Here is a 16326-nt window from a genome sequence, read left to right on the forward strand (position 1 = left end):
CCAAAAGGTGAAGAAACACCCTAGGCAGTCAATGCCTTGGATAGAACCTTGTTTAACCGGCCTAAAGTTATATTCTTACGCTTGAAATTTCCTGGATGTGTTTGTGAGCCTCCAACCACACTCACAAGCCTTGCTCCATGTGGTTATGACCCTACATCTTCAATTATGTGCCTATAGTCCCAGAATCTAAGCCACTTTAGTAGGTTAGTCTCCAGACCACCACCCAAAACTTCTTATAAATTCCTAAAATCTTATTTATCATAATGATAATGCTAATCATTCAAACCCAAATCAAAAACTTGACCTAGACTACCTAAAACATGCTAGACATTTTGTCAAACACATCGAAAACATGTAAGCTACAAGACATGAATGCATATCTAACCATAAGGATTTGAAATTCATTTAACGATCACCGAGAATGACTTATGACCTCTCCACATCGTTGTAATAGCACTTCTTATTCCATATATTCATCAACCATTATATAACTAAACAAGTCGTGAAAAGAGCCATAAATTATGCATATCATATAACCAACATATAACCAACAAATAACCATCATAGAAACCATGGAAACTCGAACATAATGTCACCAACATAAATGCTACAAGTATACATGAATCACAATAGAAGAACAACTCTTATTAATATATGAAAATACCAGCCAAGTTAGGGACTTCCACATATGACCCAGCCATAGATTGGGATGAAACAAACATCTCTTTTATCCAATCATACCCATTCCATATTACATGCATGACTGTGGGATATCATGGAATAAACCAAGACAAAACCAAACTAGGGCTCCTAGAAGTCAAATCACCTCAAACTTGAACCGCAATGATTCAACCTCTACAGTCCAACATCACTACCACCAACTAGATCAGTCTCTACCTAAGTTTTATAGTCATACAGAAACTAGTAACTCAACCCAAATCCTTCCAAGGCTCCAGTTTGTTTTTCCAACTCGTATCTAGGGACTAGTAACTCAACCCACCAAGGGCTATAGAGCATTTGTCCCAACCTAGGTTCGAAGGCTAGTAACTCAACCCAAGTTGTTCCAAATCTATTAAGTGTTTGTTCCAACCCACAACCATGACGAACATGAGCACAAATCAGAAAAACAACAAGTGATAAAAATCTAGAACACCATGGTTATCAAGGAAACCACAAGGCAAGGTTAAAAACATTATCTATCCTGCTTTCCTTTACATTCTTTCTCCAATCTAATTAAATACTAGAGTGATCCAAGCATGCTCCAGGAATGCTCCAATATTTTTCTAAGTGTGCAAGAGTATTAGAGGATGAGATAATGAAATGAGAACTCCAAAATTGAATTAACAAAAGCTTAACTAGAAAAAGCTATGAATTGATCCTCAAAAGATGTTTTATCATTAAGGCCTCTATTTTCTTCATTTTCCTTCATTTTTCCTCTAATTTCCTTAGCATGCAAATATGTGTCTCTTCAACTTCCTTTTCTCCTTTTTTTTCATAAATAAAATTCTAATTATTGCCACTTTGATTTTTTGAATGTCTTTGTTGATTTCCATAGTCATTAATTAATCACAAATGATACTCATCATTATTTTTTTCCCAGCATTCATCATTGAATACGTGTTCCACGACCTTGGTCTTATTTTTATTTACATGGAAAATTAACTAGGGGTTGTTAGAAAGCACCCCCCCCCCTTTGGGCAAACACCATCCTCAGTGTTCTATGACACATATGACCAACAAATCATTGAAAACAAAACATATTTCCTACGAACCTTTCTAACATAACTGACATAGCTCGATGCAATATTTACAATGACAACTAGTACAGACCATGACCAAAATAACAAGCATGAAAATCATACCGCTTATTGGAGCTTTATAACACAGCTCGTTGTGGTATCTAAAATGACATCCACATACATATACATATACCAAAATATCATTTGCTCGAACAAATAAATAATGAAGTATATAAAGCCCACATCTTATCAACCACCTCGCATATAGCTTCATCGAGCCTAAAGTTCTTCCACTACACTCTAACCTGCTCGATTTCTTTATTCTGGAGCATGAGTTGTTTCTGCTACAATATGCATTGCGATTTTGGCTAGAATTATCCCTTTGGTTCTACTTGAAATATAGACCAGTTAGTCACATGATCAACATCCTAAACATATTTCTTAAGCAATGAAACATGGGAAAAATTATGGACTTTCACTATCGAAGGTCGTGCAAATTTGTAGGTCACTATTCTAATCCTATCAAGGATATCAAAATGGCCATAATCTCATGGTGCCATATTAGTGAACATTCCAATTCTCAAGAAGCTTGATGAGCCCCTGCATCGCAACAAGAATGTTGTAACTCCCAAGGATACCAACTTAAATTATCAACCCAAGGTTTGTACAAACTTAAGAGGTGTCGGAAATATATGTAAAACATGTCATGTTTCCTTCTTTCATTAATCTGATGCATTGGGATGAACATGATGAATTGTAGAAATGGAAATACTTGAAATGGAAACATTAACCTATAAAAGACAAGTAAAGCAAACATTTTTCTAACTTCATAAAGCGAAGAGAATGAGCAACCTCTAAAGATTAACTAAATACAATTGCAGGAAGGTAAAAGATGGTACTAATTGCAGAGATGAAATATGCTAGCCTACTTGCATATGCAAAAAATGATTCTACTTGAAGAATGTAAATCATTACTCTATTTGTAGAATGTGAAAATTTTCTTAAAAAAGGAAACTTGATCTAAAGCATATGACTAGAAAATCTAAGAACATAACTTCGAAAATTATCAGGATCTTGGGGCCCAAGAGCAATGAACCAAGAATGTTACTAGAGGAGGAGATATCTGACATGAGAACAATAGTGGGAAAATTCATGAACTAAACACATGCTAAACAAAATATAAAATGAGATAACAAGATATACCATAAAACCCAATTCTTTACTAAATAACAAGGAAAACGTTGTTACATCTACATTGTGTGGATTGAACTATCGTCTTACAAAAGGAGGCTTCTCATTTGTAGTTGTTTTTTGGTTACATTACCATAATTAATTACCATAGGTGGAAAATACCATGGGTTGATAATAACATGGTTGACTTATAGCCTTTAGTTACATTACCATGGTTAAACATCATAGGTGAATTTCTATTCATATAATTCCTCCCCCCTTAGGAAGCAATGGTCCCCATTGCATGAACTTCCCTCTAAGAAGCCTTTGTTGAAGATGAGTTTTGGATGACCAAGTGTTGTTGAAGATGAGGATTTTGCATGGTTGACCCATAACAGAGGTTTTTTGGATGACCTGTAACCATGATGCACAGAGATTTGAGGATAGAGATACCCTATAATGCTTGTGATCCATTTGTCATATTGATAGTGTGTGGCAAAGAAAATGGATTTTGTTGGCAAGGATTTTTCGTGGTTGACCCAAAACCATGAGGAATGATGAGGTAAGGATAGATATACCTAGTAATGCTAGTGGATCAACTGTGAGGTAGATAGTGTGTAACCGAACAAATGGACTTCATTGGAAAAGGGTTTTGTGTGGTTGACATATAAACATGATGAACAAGGGTTCGAGGATAGATATACCATGTATTGAACCTCAAGATTTCTTTTCAATATATGTGGTATAGATCTAGTGGCTTATCTTTGTAAGTTCACATGGGACCCATTACAATAAATCTACCAAGAAATTGACATGCTTAAACAAAACATCTTTCTTATGTGAGCCATCCCAATCATATTAGTTGAAACTGAATCCACTCCTATTACTAATGTTCTTGAGGCTAGCATGAAATAACCAAATGAATTTTCTATTTTTACAACATTTAAGGCCCTTGACATAGCATATCTGACTTTCTTGGCGAGAGATTCTAAGAAATCATTCATCAATACATTGTAAAACTAGGCCCACTTGCCACTGTCACCCTGTTACATTGCAAAATTATAACTTTCACCTTTTTAAATAGAAATCTATATCCCATTCATGTATATTCATTGGGAATTGTCCCTATAAATAAATATGCATCCGCAAATTCAACTATTTCAACACATAATGAAGTACTTATTACAACCCAGTACGTCCCTATGAAATGTGGATGACTCTCTGGAACATGTGCCTTAGCATAGGCCATCACAGCCATGGGCTAACTTGATGCATCTACTAATTTCACAAATGAGATTTCTTCCTTAGAAACCCTCATCTTTGGACAGCCTACCAACACTGGCTTCAATACTGCATTTAGAAATTCTACTTTAGTGTCCACTACAGCATCAAAACTTTTGAGATTGCTCAGCCTCAGTGATAGAGAATATGCAATAGGTTTCCAACTAAAATTGGGGTGCTGAATGACAAAAAGATTACAACTAATTATGATATACATGGGCTTACTCTCCATAAGCATTGTTGAAATCACATTGTCTAGACACTCTTTGGCACCATCCATGTGATTCAAAATAACCTTAGCACATGTGAACATCTAGAAGCAGTGATACTCATGGCTAAAGTATGACAGGCCAATGGTATGATGTAGAATTTGGTTGGTCCCACAGTCATTCAAATTGGTCCACTTGACGATACACATCATGGGTAGATTATGACTCTAATCCCTCGTGATTGCATTGATGACCTTGATCCCCCGGAATATGAACATAACAACACAGACCCCCATGCCTTTGGATTATACACACCCATCAGTGGCATAGCTAGCATTTAGTTTGTTGCAAAAAATGATGAAATTGAGGCTCGTCTTCGTTAGTAGATGGTAAATCAAGGTGATATTGAAGTCCCCTAGAACATAGAAAATGTCCCTTACCCCACCCTGTTACAGGGAAAAGTGTCTATATAGATCTGCTCTATCCCACTAAGGTGTGACAGCTGCCTTAGAAACAAACAGAGAAAAGCTACTTTAATTTTTCCTTTATGAATTATAGATAGAGAGGAATAGAAAGACCAACTTCTGTCTTGCGCTAATCTCCTGATTTGATTCCTCTCTTCTTTGATAGTCTTTAGCTACCTGCTCCCTTTCACGCCCAGCTTCACAAAGTACTTGTAAGATCACAGTAGCATAGCACTATACAAAGACATGGATCTATAATCATAAACAATGTAGGATCAGATGTAAATTGACCATACAAATGTAGCAAACATCAATGACACAAGAGCATGGAGGAAAACTTGAATAGCTTTTATTGATAAACAAGAAGGAGCCAAGAGGAGTTACAACTAGTTGTTCTGACCCAGCATCAACCTCCCAGCAAGGAAGCCCCTCTTCACCTCAAACAAATCTTAGATCACCCAACAATCTGATGTTTGTCTCAAGAAACCAACAACAATTCCTTACAATATGCAAAATTCCAGCCTCTGGATCTCTGGGATGAGGGATCCATATATAGATATCTGTAATGGAGATGAGTCAGCTTATGATTTGATTAGTGTCTTCCCTCTGATAGTTCTTGCTTCCATTTGGAGATTGATGATCTCTTACACATCCTTGGTCGAATTCAGAGAGGCAAGTGTCACAGGAGAAGATTCTGGAAGCTTCCATTGCCTCTCCACCTCGCGGAATGACACTACCATTTGTCATTTCTCGCCCATTGCACCCCATAGAATGGATTTTTGAAATGAAATGCACCCACACAGTGCATTTAGGTGAGATGCAACGCACTTGGCCAGTGGAGCAGCTGAAATGATCCTGTTTTGACTAATTCTGAGCAGTTTTTTCATGGAGAACTTTTGGGAGAAGCTGTAATCTGTTGACCTTGTTTCCTTAGGGGTTAGAACAACATTTTTAGGGATCTAGGAGCCCTTGGTTTATGGATGTTTCATGTGTGGGGTTGTAGTGCCCAAAAATGTCTATAACAGTTGCCCCCTAAAGCATGAGGTCGTTAATCTTTTGATGTCGGGTGAAATGCTTTATTATGAGGATCCGAAGTTCTTTCAAGCTGGGAGGAGACCTGTAATAAGATACAATACAATACATTATCTTCATAATATTTTCATGATCTAGCTGAGGCGGGCATTCCCATGCTCAGCTCTATAAATTAATTTTCATGTACATAGGACAAACAATCTTCTGAGTGTAGACTGATGATTCTGATAGAGCCATCATCCTTTTGATTGGATGATTATCTGTGCAGCAATGATGTACATTTGATGTCTTTATTTCCCTGAATATATATCGCAGCCCAGATGGATGAAACTGGATCCGGGGTCTTCAATCTCGTTCGATCTTCACTTGAAGTACAAGTCGATCCATGTGAAAGCTGTTCTAGAGTCGAACATGGAAAGACATCGCTTGATTACCAGCCAATGATGTAAGTTGTTAACAGGCGTAAGAGGAATCACCGATAATGATAATGACCCTCAAGGTACTGCAGTACAATTAACGTGGTGTGAATAAAGGACTTGGCGTCGAACACCACGGAAAATCTTTCGGTCAAAGGCCATTGATGTAAACCTGTCGCCAGAAGTGAGAAACTTGCCATTGAGGCATGCAATCTTCAATGTACTGAATGGGGTGTTCCTAGATCAACTTCTTGGATAATGAGCTGATGTCGACAAGAAGCGATCTGTCACAGGAGGGCCTTAATGAATCTCACATCAATGACACAGAATGGAGCAAATGATTTTAATGGAGGTGAAAACGATCTGGTGATATAAGGTTCAGGGTGGCAGTCATGAAAGAATGGAGTATAAATGTATGGTAGTGGGTGAGACACAGGTCAATTCTCTGAATGACTTCTCTTGAACATATCGGCGACACTGATGTGATGGATTGGTAGCATTAACCCCAAATGTGGATGGTATGATGGGACCATGGTGATGTGACCAGTGAATGAAACAACCCAACCCGACTTGGACGCGGAGTGGAAGTTTCATGTTCAAGAGCGACTTGCTACCAACAAAGTTTCTTCAAGTTTTCTTCCCAATTTTCCCCAGTGATTGCTGACCAGTACCTCTTTATTTTTGTCAATCTTGAGGAGGATAACATATGCTTGTTCTATAATTTGCCATTCGGGCAAACCCATCGCTATGTTTTAACGAGCCTAGCGATAGTGAAACTCGTTCTCGTCTATAGACAAGTTTGTCGCTATTAAACTTTTTAACGAGTTTAACGACAAAGATAACTCAGTAATTTTCAATTTTAGAGAGTCTGAAAAGGAACATAAAGGTAACTCCAAAATTCCTTTCTCATCATCTAATCCCTTAAGTCCGAAAAAGTATAAAACAATACAGAAGGGATGAATTTTCGATACTTTTAACGAGCCGAACAAAACAAGTGCTTAATCTTTTTGTGTAATAATCTCTCAGGTCCAAAAAGATTAAAATTTAGAGGAGAGATAGCACTTCCGGTCCCTTTAACAAGCTGGAGAGGCCAATGGCTCGGCAATCTTTTCATATTTTATGAGTCAGTTGAAAAGAGCTTAAAGGAGACTCGTCTTTTGAGGAACGAGTGATAAAATGGATAGCAATTGATTCTAGGTAAGGTTTGGAATTTTCCAATCACGGCAGTGTTACAAGGATGGCTAGTGAAATCACTCTTCGCAGCTATTCCTCAAAATGGGTAAACAATCAAACGGAGGTTAATGATCGGCCAATGCAAAAGTGGAGGTGATGGCGCAAACACGACCAAGGCTTTAATGGCTGAAGTACTACATTCACGATGGTCATTTACCGGTGAATAGTTCATTTTTTAATGAGCTTAAACGTGGGGGGAAACATTTGCTCATGAAATCGATGCCCCATTTGGCGAATGGCCCAACAGCAACTATTGGCTGCAGAGGTGCCGGTGGTCTTCTCGTTTTGCTATCGAAAATTTGACAAGCATGGCAACTTCTGACTGCGGTTATGCAATCTTTGAACATTGTTGGCCAGAAGTATCCTGCTCGTAAGATTTTTTGCACTGTAGCATAACCGGATTGATGCCCCCCACACGCACCCGAATGGCAATCATTCAGGAATTTTTCGGCCTCCTCATGGGTGAGGCACCTTCTCAGAAATGTATCGATACCATGACGGTAAAGTGTATCACTGACGATCATGTAGTCTTTTGCTTGGTATCGAATACGTTTTTGTTCGGAGTGAGAGGTATTTGGCCTATATTTTTGGGTTTGGAGATAAATGATTATATCCCCATACCACTGATTGCTTGAAGATATCAGAAACAAACTTTCGTCCACGATTGTTTCATCGGATGTTTCATCGCTGGACGATGATGGGAGATCGCATAATAATTTTGCGAAAACCAGAGCTTTCTTTGATTTGGATTTTACAAATTCCAGATCAAACTCTTGTAGGATTGCTTTCCATTTTGAATATTTTCCCCCCAGAAACTGTCGCGACAATATATAAGTCATGGGGTTGCAATCTGACAGAATGGTAGTTTTTCGAAAGAGGACATAGTGTCGAAATCTCTGTATCGCTTGAACAGCTGCGAGCGCTAGCTTTTCAACATAAGAATATTTGCTTTCTGTATCATTTAAGTTTTTACTTAAATAATATATAGGATGTTCAATTCCGTTGACTTCTTGAACTAAAACCATTGCGATGGTCGTATTCGCTGCAACCAGATACAGGTTAAAGTCTTTTTGATAATCAGGAGAGTACATTAATGATGCTTTCATTAGGGATTCTTTTAAAGCATCAAAGGAAGCTTGCGCAACCTGATCCCAGACAAAGGGTACTCCCTTTTTCAAAAGACGCGTATAACCTTTAGCAAGTTCGGCATAATTTGGAATGAACCTCCTCAGAAAGTTTGCTTTCCCTTGGAGTTTCTGAATCTGAAGCAAATTCGAAGGTGGAGGCAAATTTATGATTGCCTGGACCTTACATGGGTCGAGATGAATCTTGTCCTTTGAGACTACAAAGCCAAGCAAACGACCAGAACTGACGCAAAATACACATTTGTGTGGGTTGAGTCGTATCTTGTAGTGTCGGCAACGTAGAAATATCGCTCTTAAATGCTACGGGTGATCAGTCCGCTTTCGCGAATGAGCCGAAAGGTCGTCGTGGTATGGTTGAACGATGTTTTTGATGTCATGGAAGGCATAATTCATTGCCCTCTGAAACATCGCCCCTGCGTTCTTTAAACCAAAGGGTAATTTTTGATATGCGAATGTGCCCCATGGACAAATAAATGCAGTCTTTGACTGGTCCTATGGGCGGATATTTATTTGATTATACCCGGAGAATCCATCCATGAATGAAAAGATTTCGCATCCGGCGCATTCATCAATTATCTGGTTGATGAAGGGTGTAGGGTAGTTGTCTTTTCGACAAGCTTGATTTACATCCCTATAATCGACGCACACTCTAATTGTTCCTTGTTTTTTCATAACAGGGACAATATTCGATACCCAATCGGTTAGAGGAACTGGGTAAATGAAACCAGCATGGAGAAGTTTCTCAACTTCTGCCTTAATGGCAGCGGCTTTCTTGGGGTGCACCTACCGTAGCCGTTGTCGTACTGGTTTGACATCTGGATACATCTTAATTTCGTGTTCAACGATACTTGAGTCAATGCCTGGCATTTCACTATATGACCACGCAAAGACATCTTTGAATTCATGAAAAAGAGCGTCATATATTTCAAGTTCTAAAGGAGAACAACATTTGCCAACATAAATATTCTCTACAACATCTGTTTTGGTCGAGATATTTATGGCGATAGTCTCTTCAATGTTGGACAAGTTTCGCTCGGAATCCACCGTGTTTACAGTATTTGATAGAAAATCAAAAACTGAAGGATGATAAAGGTCATTAGGGGTATCTTCTCCACAATCCGGAAGAAGGGAACGATGGTGGGAATCATTCCATGGTGCTCCTTCAATTACCATTGATTGAACAATTCCTTCATCGGTGACATGCACTCGCGACCAAGGATCTAAAGGGGTACCATATTCTTTAGACCTATCTATCCAAACGCTTGATGAGCGTTGATTTGGTTTTGCCATCCATGCTAGGAACATTGATTGCTACAATATTTCCATTGGGCTTGGGGGCAAAACCCTTGCATGATCCATGTCGATATCGTTTTCTGAGATCTTTTTAGAAGATATCATATTGCAGGTTCCTACCGACGCTACTTCCGCCCAATTGATTGGAGGTGGAAGGGCGAAAGTTCCCATTAATATAGGGTCTTTTAGTAGGCCTACTCTGATATTTTGAAGCGAATGGGGGCTTCCATGGATCATAGGAATGCTTCTTGTAACTTGAGAACCATTGGGGAGGAAGTTTTGTTGATCGACGATTGTAATCCCTCCTTGAAAGGGCAATGCAATCTTCCTAAAATAGGTCGACACAACAGCAGCCATAGCATATATCCATGGTCTTCCTTATAGGATGTTGTAATCAAGATTTCCATCGATTACTTCAACATCTATTTCTACTGTTTTCCCTCCCATTTCAACTTTCAAGTTACTTAGAATACCATATGGGGTATATGTCCTTCCGTCGAATGCTTTTAATGTCATCGAAGATTGCGACAAGGTTGGAGATCCTAAAGTTTTCCAGCAACTCATCGACATAAGGCATGTAGATTCCCCCTCATCAATAATTGCTCGATGAACAGTTTTGTTGAGGGCTTTCACTTGAACAAGGAAAGCTAGTTAAGCTGGTAATTGAGGATCGTATCCTTTATGATCGAAGGATACAAGATTGGAATCCTTTGGGTCTATCCCACCAATGGCTGATAATAAAGCCTTCTTTTGGGATGGGCAATTTTGTAGTACTTCAAGAGTCGACATAGCGGATGGCGATTGGCCCAAATCTTCCACTATATTATAATGCTATGCCACTCTAGTGCGGGGATTAAACATCGAATTGTGTACTACTCCCTTCGGCGGTTTTATTGTCAATTCAGGAATGATGGGCGGTGCAACTTTTGTCAAAGTTGTTGTCGAACTACTAGGTTGATCTTTATCCTTGTTGTTCGACAGCTGTGGATTCCCATAATCTCTGTTCCTTGTCGATATCAAAGCATCATTTTGCTGTTTTGAAACCGACAACATTAGCACTTGAGATGGGGAAGCATTTCCACTTTCAACCAGATTTGTTCCTGGATTTGGAAACGGATCAGTTAACACTGCGGAGGTTTTTGAATTCTTGAAGAATTTTTTAAGCTCAGCTCTGTGTGGACAATTTGCGGTCCAATGATCCTCATCACATATAAAGCATGGATTTTTTGGTTTCCTATCTGCAGGAGGGTTTGCAGAAGATTTTTCAAGTGATGATTCTTCCTGTTTCTTCTTCTTCCCTTTGCCTTTCTTCTTGCCCCTTGGTTGTTTGGTTTCTTTGCCTTTATCTTTCGATACGACATTTACTTCCGAGGCAAGAAGTTCATCTTTTGCATTTTGACCTGAAATCTTACGGGCCTTTTTGGATGTAGCCTTTGTCGATTTCATGTCTGTTGTGCCAATCACGCCATCGTCGGCATGAGAGTCATTGTTTGATTTAGGAGGAGGAGGAACTGAAAATTCCGGTCTAGGGGCGTCAGGTATTTTATCGTAGAGTGTGCCAGACTGAGTGTAAATCAAGTCCAAATATTGTGCACGAGCGATAACTTGCTCTTCTGTTACGACTCCCCCCTTTGCCACATCTTCCGTGATGGAAGGTAGTAATGACTTGATAAACCATTCAGCTAAGAGCTGATCGGGAACATATGTTTTTACCATTCTACGACGACGTCGCCACTCATGTATATGATTAGATATGTGAGTGGTCGTCGTCTATTTGAAGTTGGTAAGGAGTTACGTTCCTGTTTCATACCTTATTGGTAATTGAAAATGGGTTAAAAAGGTTGTGGCTAAGGTACTGAAGTTGTCGAATGAAGCTCTAGGCAATTCGATGTACCATTTTGCCGCTGGACCAGTTAACGTCCTCTGAAAAAGGCGAAGCCTTATCGAATCATCATTTAGGGTGTTTGATGAGCACCACAGATGAAAGGTCATCACATGATTCGATGGATCCTCACCCGGATTTCCATTAAATTTAGGAATATCTGATGGAAGCTTATGCGGAATCACTGGCCACCAAGGGGCGTAAGCGATTGGATCGTTTGTTAACCGATTTAAATCAGGTAACTCTAAAGTTGCCACAAAGGGTAACTGTTGATTCAGGTTAGGTGAAGTATACCCAGAATAAGATGGGATTGCCTGAGCAGTTGGTCTTTGCATACGGCATAATGCATTTGATGATGGTAACTTTGGTGGGCATGACCATTGTAAAATGGTTGATTTTGACCGTTTTGAATATACGGCTGCCCACTATTTGCAAAGATTTTTTGCTCAGAACATTGGTATACTTGTTGGAATTGCAGTTGTTGGTATTTTACTAGCCATGGTTGTGAAGCCATGTGCTGTTGTCCGATACTAATAGTTTGACCAAGATGAGGGGTAATTGTATCCATCTGAACCTGTGTCATTCCACCAGTTTGCGATTGTGGTTGAGTCGCAGGTTAAGGGGCTGTTGCATCACAACCTGAGAAACCTGAGGTTGACATACAACAGGCAGTGCTTAAACTTGTGACACCGTCACAATAGCTGGCGTTGTTGGTATATTTGACATAGGTAAGCATTGTTGCATCGAGTATACAACTCTTGGTTGTTGTGGTAGTATCGGTACCCAACCGCTAGAGGTAATTCCAACATAACCCGAATTTTGTTGTGAACTCCCGTATGGTTGTCCTCCCTGAGGGGATAATGAAAGGGCATACTGCCCCCCATACGGTGGTAATCCAGAACTCAAGGGAATGGTTTGCCCTTGAGGGCTAGACTACCCAAATTGACCTCCAAATGGATCAATTTGTTGAGACTCAACATAAGAGTTTCTGGATATTATTCCCGCTGAACAAACAGGAACAGACCATACTGTCGAAACAACCCCTGAGTGGGCTCCTTCTAGCGGTTGAGAGCTAGTTGGGACAGATGGTATACCGACGAACATTGTTGGAGTGATAGCAGGGAGTTCTGCCGTTGCTGTGTCAGACGACACAGTCCTAGATGTTGACGGTTGTTTAGACATTTCTAGTCTATCCAAAATATTACCTAGTGATTCTACAGGAGCTTCCGCTGGCGGTAGACTAACTTCTGACGAAGAAGGATATAGAGTGATCCCAACTCCAAATTGCAATGGAGTACTAGTTGGAGGATCTTCCACAATCTCTTCTATAGCAATCAAACCAGGTGGAAGGGGTAGACCGTCAGGTCCGTAGAATATTTTTGGTGCCGAAGAAGGTATGGAATCGGCAGCAACAGATGTTTGAGGAGCAAGACTCTCCGAACCGGTTGTAAATGGAACTGGTTTGGTAACACAGGTGTTTACTCTCAGACTAGGATCAGTACTACTGTCCTTCTGTGGCTGCTGAACTTCTTCTGTAGAGGCAGGGATTCCAGAAATTTTTGGAGTAACCGAAGTCTCTGATATTGTTGGAACACTTTTTCTAACTTTAACAGGAGATTTGGAACCGGTTAAACGAGTTCGCTTTGTCCGTACTATCTTCGATTCCGGAGACAAAGACGGTTGACTCGTAAGTCTCCGCGAACGACGGGGTTTCAATTGACTTTCTTCCATGATTGCGGATTACTCGATCAACTAAAATAAAGGGGAAGTATGTTTCCGAATTAAATGAATTTTAGATGCTTTGACACAACTTCTTTTTTAAATTTTTAAGAGTCGAGAAAAAACAAAAGATGACTCTAGTCTCCTTCAATTTTTAATGAGCCTGAAGTGACAAGTGCTCAGATGGACCTTTTCTGTTAAGGAGTCTGAAAAGGAACGAAAGGGATTACTCTGGAAATCTAGGTAGAGGGATTACCAAACCAATTGCAAAACTACAAAATACTTTTTACGGTACGGTAGTCAATCTTCCCGAATGCTATGTTCAGTGCATTGCGATCGATAGGGCGGTAGACACGGCTTCCTATGGATAAAGGATTAAGCCTTTTGGGGTCTCCCAAAATATACTCGATGGTACATGGGAGCACAAGTCCGTACTGGCACTTATCGCCTCAAAGTGGAGGAATCACCCAACCATCAGTGAGAACAATAGTTACTAGGATTTACAACGCCGGAATAGTCTCTAGCCTAGACTTCTAAATGTTGTGCATTAAGTTCCAAAGCGTTGTTAGATTCATTGAATTTATTTTAAGTTGATCTTGTTTATGAAGTTTTCCTTTCAGGTTCACCACGAGATGCAGATGTAATTCCTAAAATGCAATCTAAGATGATAAACAAACTTTTTATCTTCTTTGTGCAATGAAAATCCTAGCTACTAAGGAAAGAAAGACAGAATCTTTTCACAAAGAGCAAAGAGCACACTCTAAATGCACTTTCCTAAATCAAGCCAATCAGACTGTCTATATGAAAATGCACATGCATGTATTTGTTTTCAACTTTCTTAGTATATGAATGCTAAAAAGAAAGTTGATGCACAAATCTGAATTTCTTTTCAAGTGACAAATATCAAAAAGTTTCTTTTCGAAATAAAAAATGGAGACGATCACAACACCTTACGATTTTTAAATGAATACTTGTTCTTGACACTGGAAAATTAAAAATTCAGACCAAAAACAATAGTAACAGGATAATTGACCATCAACAGCAATCAAACTCTTTCCTACGATTGAAATCGACACTTGCGACAGTTTCAAATCAAAGGACGACAGTACGATTATGCTACTTTTGCAAAGGAGAACTGAAAATGACTCAACAAACACACAAAAACATCTACAATTCTTTTGTACAAAGGAGGCGGAATAACAGCAAGGAAAAGGGGTTTCAAACAGACATTTACTGATCACAGGCAGCAAAATTCAGGAATAGAACTGGAAAGAATGAATCACAGAAACCAAAACTGCAGAGAGCCTAGTCTGATCAGCGCACCTGTAACACAGAGAATTTGAAATGCAGCGCACCTTGTCCACTTGGGAAGTGCGTTGAAGTTCAGATTCTCTGAACAGTACCTGCGCTGGGCCAGAAACGAGATTCTGTTTGGGTTCCGGGTCACAGTTTGCAGTTTAGTTCTTGGGTTTTGGCCGAGCAAAAAGCAATCAGTAATGCAACAATCAGGGGTAGATCTAAGGAGGATCTAAGAGCTATCACAAGGGCAATCAGATAGTTTGTGAATCAGTTGTTTAAATCATAAATAGATCCAGTAGATGGATTGAGGTAGCATTTATCTACTTTGCATTTGTTATGGCAAATGCAGTTCGAATGCTACCTGTAAGTTTATGAAACAGACAACAAAGAATGATAAACAAACAAACTAATTCGTCCCTAGTGGAGTCACCATTTTGTTACAGGGAAAAGTGTCTATATAGAACTGCTCTATCCCACTAAGGTGTGACAGCTGCCTTAGAAACAAACAGAGAAAAGCTACTTTCGTTTTTCCTTTATGAATTATAGATACAGAGGAACAGAAAGACCAACCTCTATCTTGCGGTAATCTCCTGATTTGATTCCTCTCTTCTTTGATAGTCTTTAGCTACCTGCTCCCTTGCACGCCCAGCTTCACAAAGTACCTGTAAGATCACAGTAGCATAGCACTATACAAAGACATGGATCTATAATCATAAACAATCTAGGATTAGATGTAAATTGACCATACAAATGTAGCAAACATCATTGACACAAGAGCATGGAGGAAAAATTGAATAGCTTTTATCGATAAACAAGAAAGAGCCAAGAGGAGTTACAACCAGTTGTTCTGACCCAGCATCAACCTCCCAGCAAGGAAGTCCCTCTTCACCTCAAACAAAGCTTAGATCACCCAACAATCTGATGTTTGTCTCAAGAAACCAACAGCAATTCCTTACAATATGCAAAATTCTAGCCTCTGGATCTCTGGGATGAGGGATCCATATATAGATATCTGTAATGGAGATGAGTTAGCTTATGATTTGATTAGTGTCTTCCCTCTGATAGTTCTTGCTTCCACTTGGAGATTGATGATCTCTTACTCATCCTTGGTCGAATTCAGAGAGGCAAGTGTCACAGGAGAAGATTCTGGAAGATTCCATTGCCTCTCCACCTCGCGGAATGACACTGTCATTTGTCATTTCTCGCCCATCGCACCCCATAGAAGGGATTTTTGAAATGCAACGCACCCACATAGTGTATTTAGGTGAGATGCAATGCGCTTGGCCAGTGGAGCAGCTGAAATGATCCGGTTTTGACCAATTCTGAGCAGTTTTTTCATGGAGAACTTCTAGGAGAAGCTGTAATCTATTGACCTTGTTCCTTTAGGGGTTAGAACAACATTTTTAGGGACTTAGGAGCCCTTGGTTTATGGACATTTCATGCT

This window comes from Pinus tabuliformis, chromosome X (assembly GCF_031772625.1).
Source record: "Pinus tabuliformis cultivar Carrire ecotype Pingquan chromosome X, CPIR1, whole genome shotgun sequence".
Lineage (NCBI taxonomy): Eukaryota > Viridiplantae > Streptophyta > Pinopsida > Pinales > Pinaceae > Pinus > Pinus tabuliformis.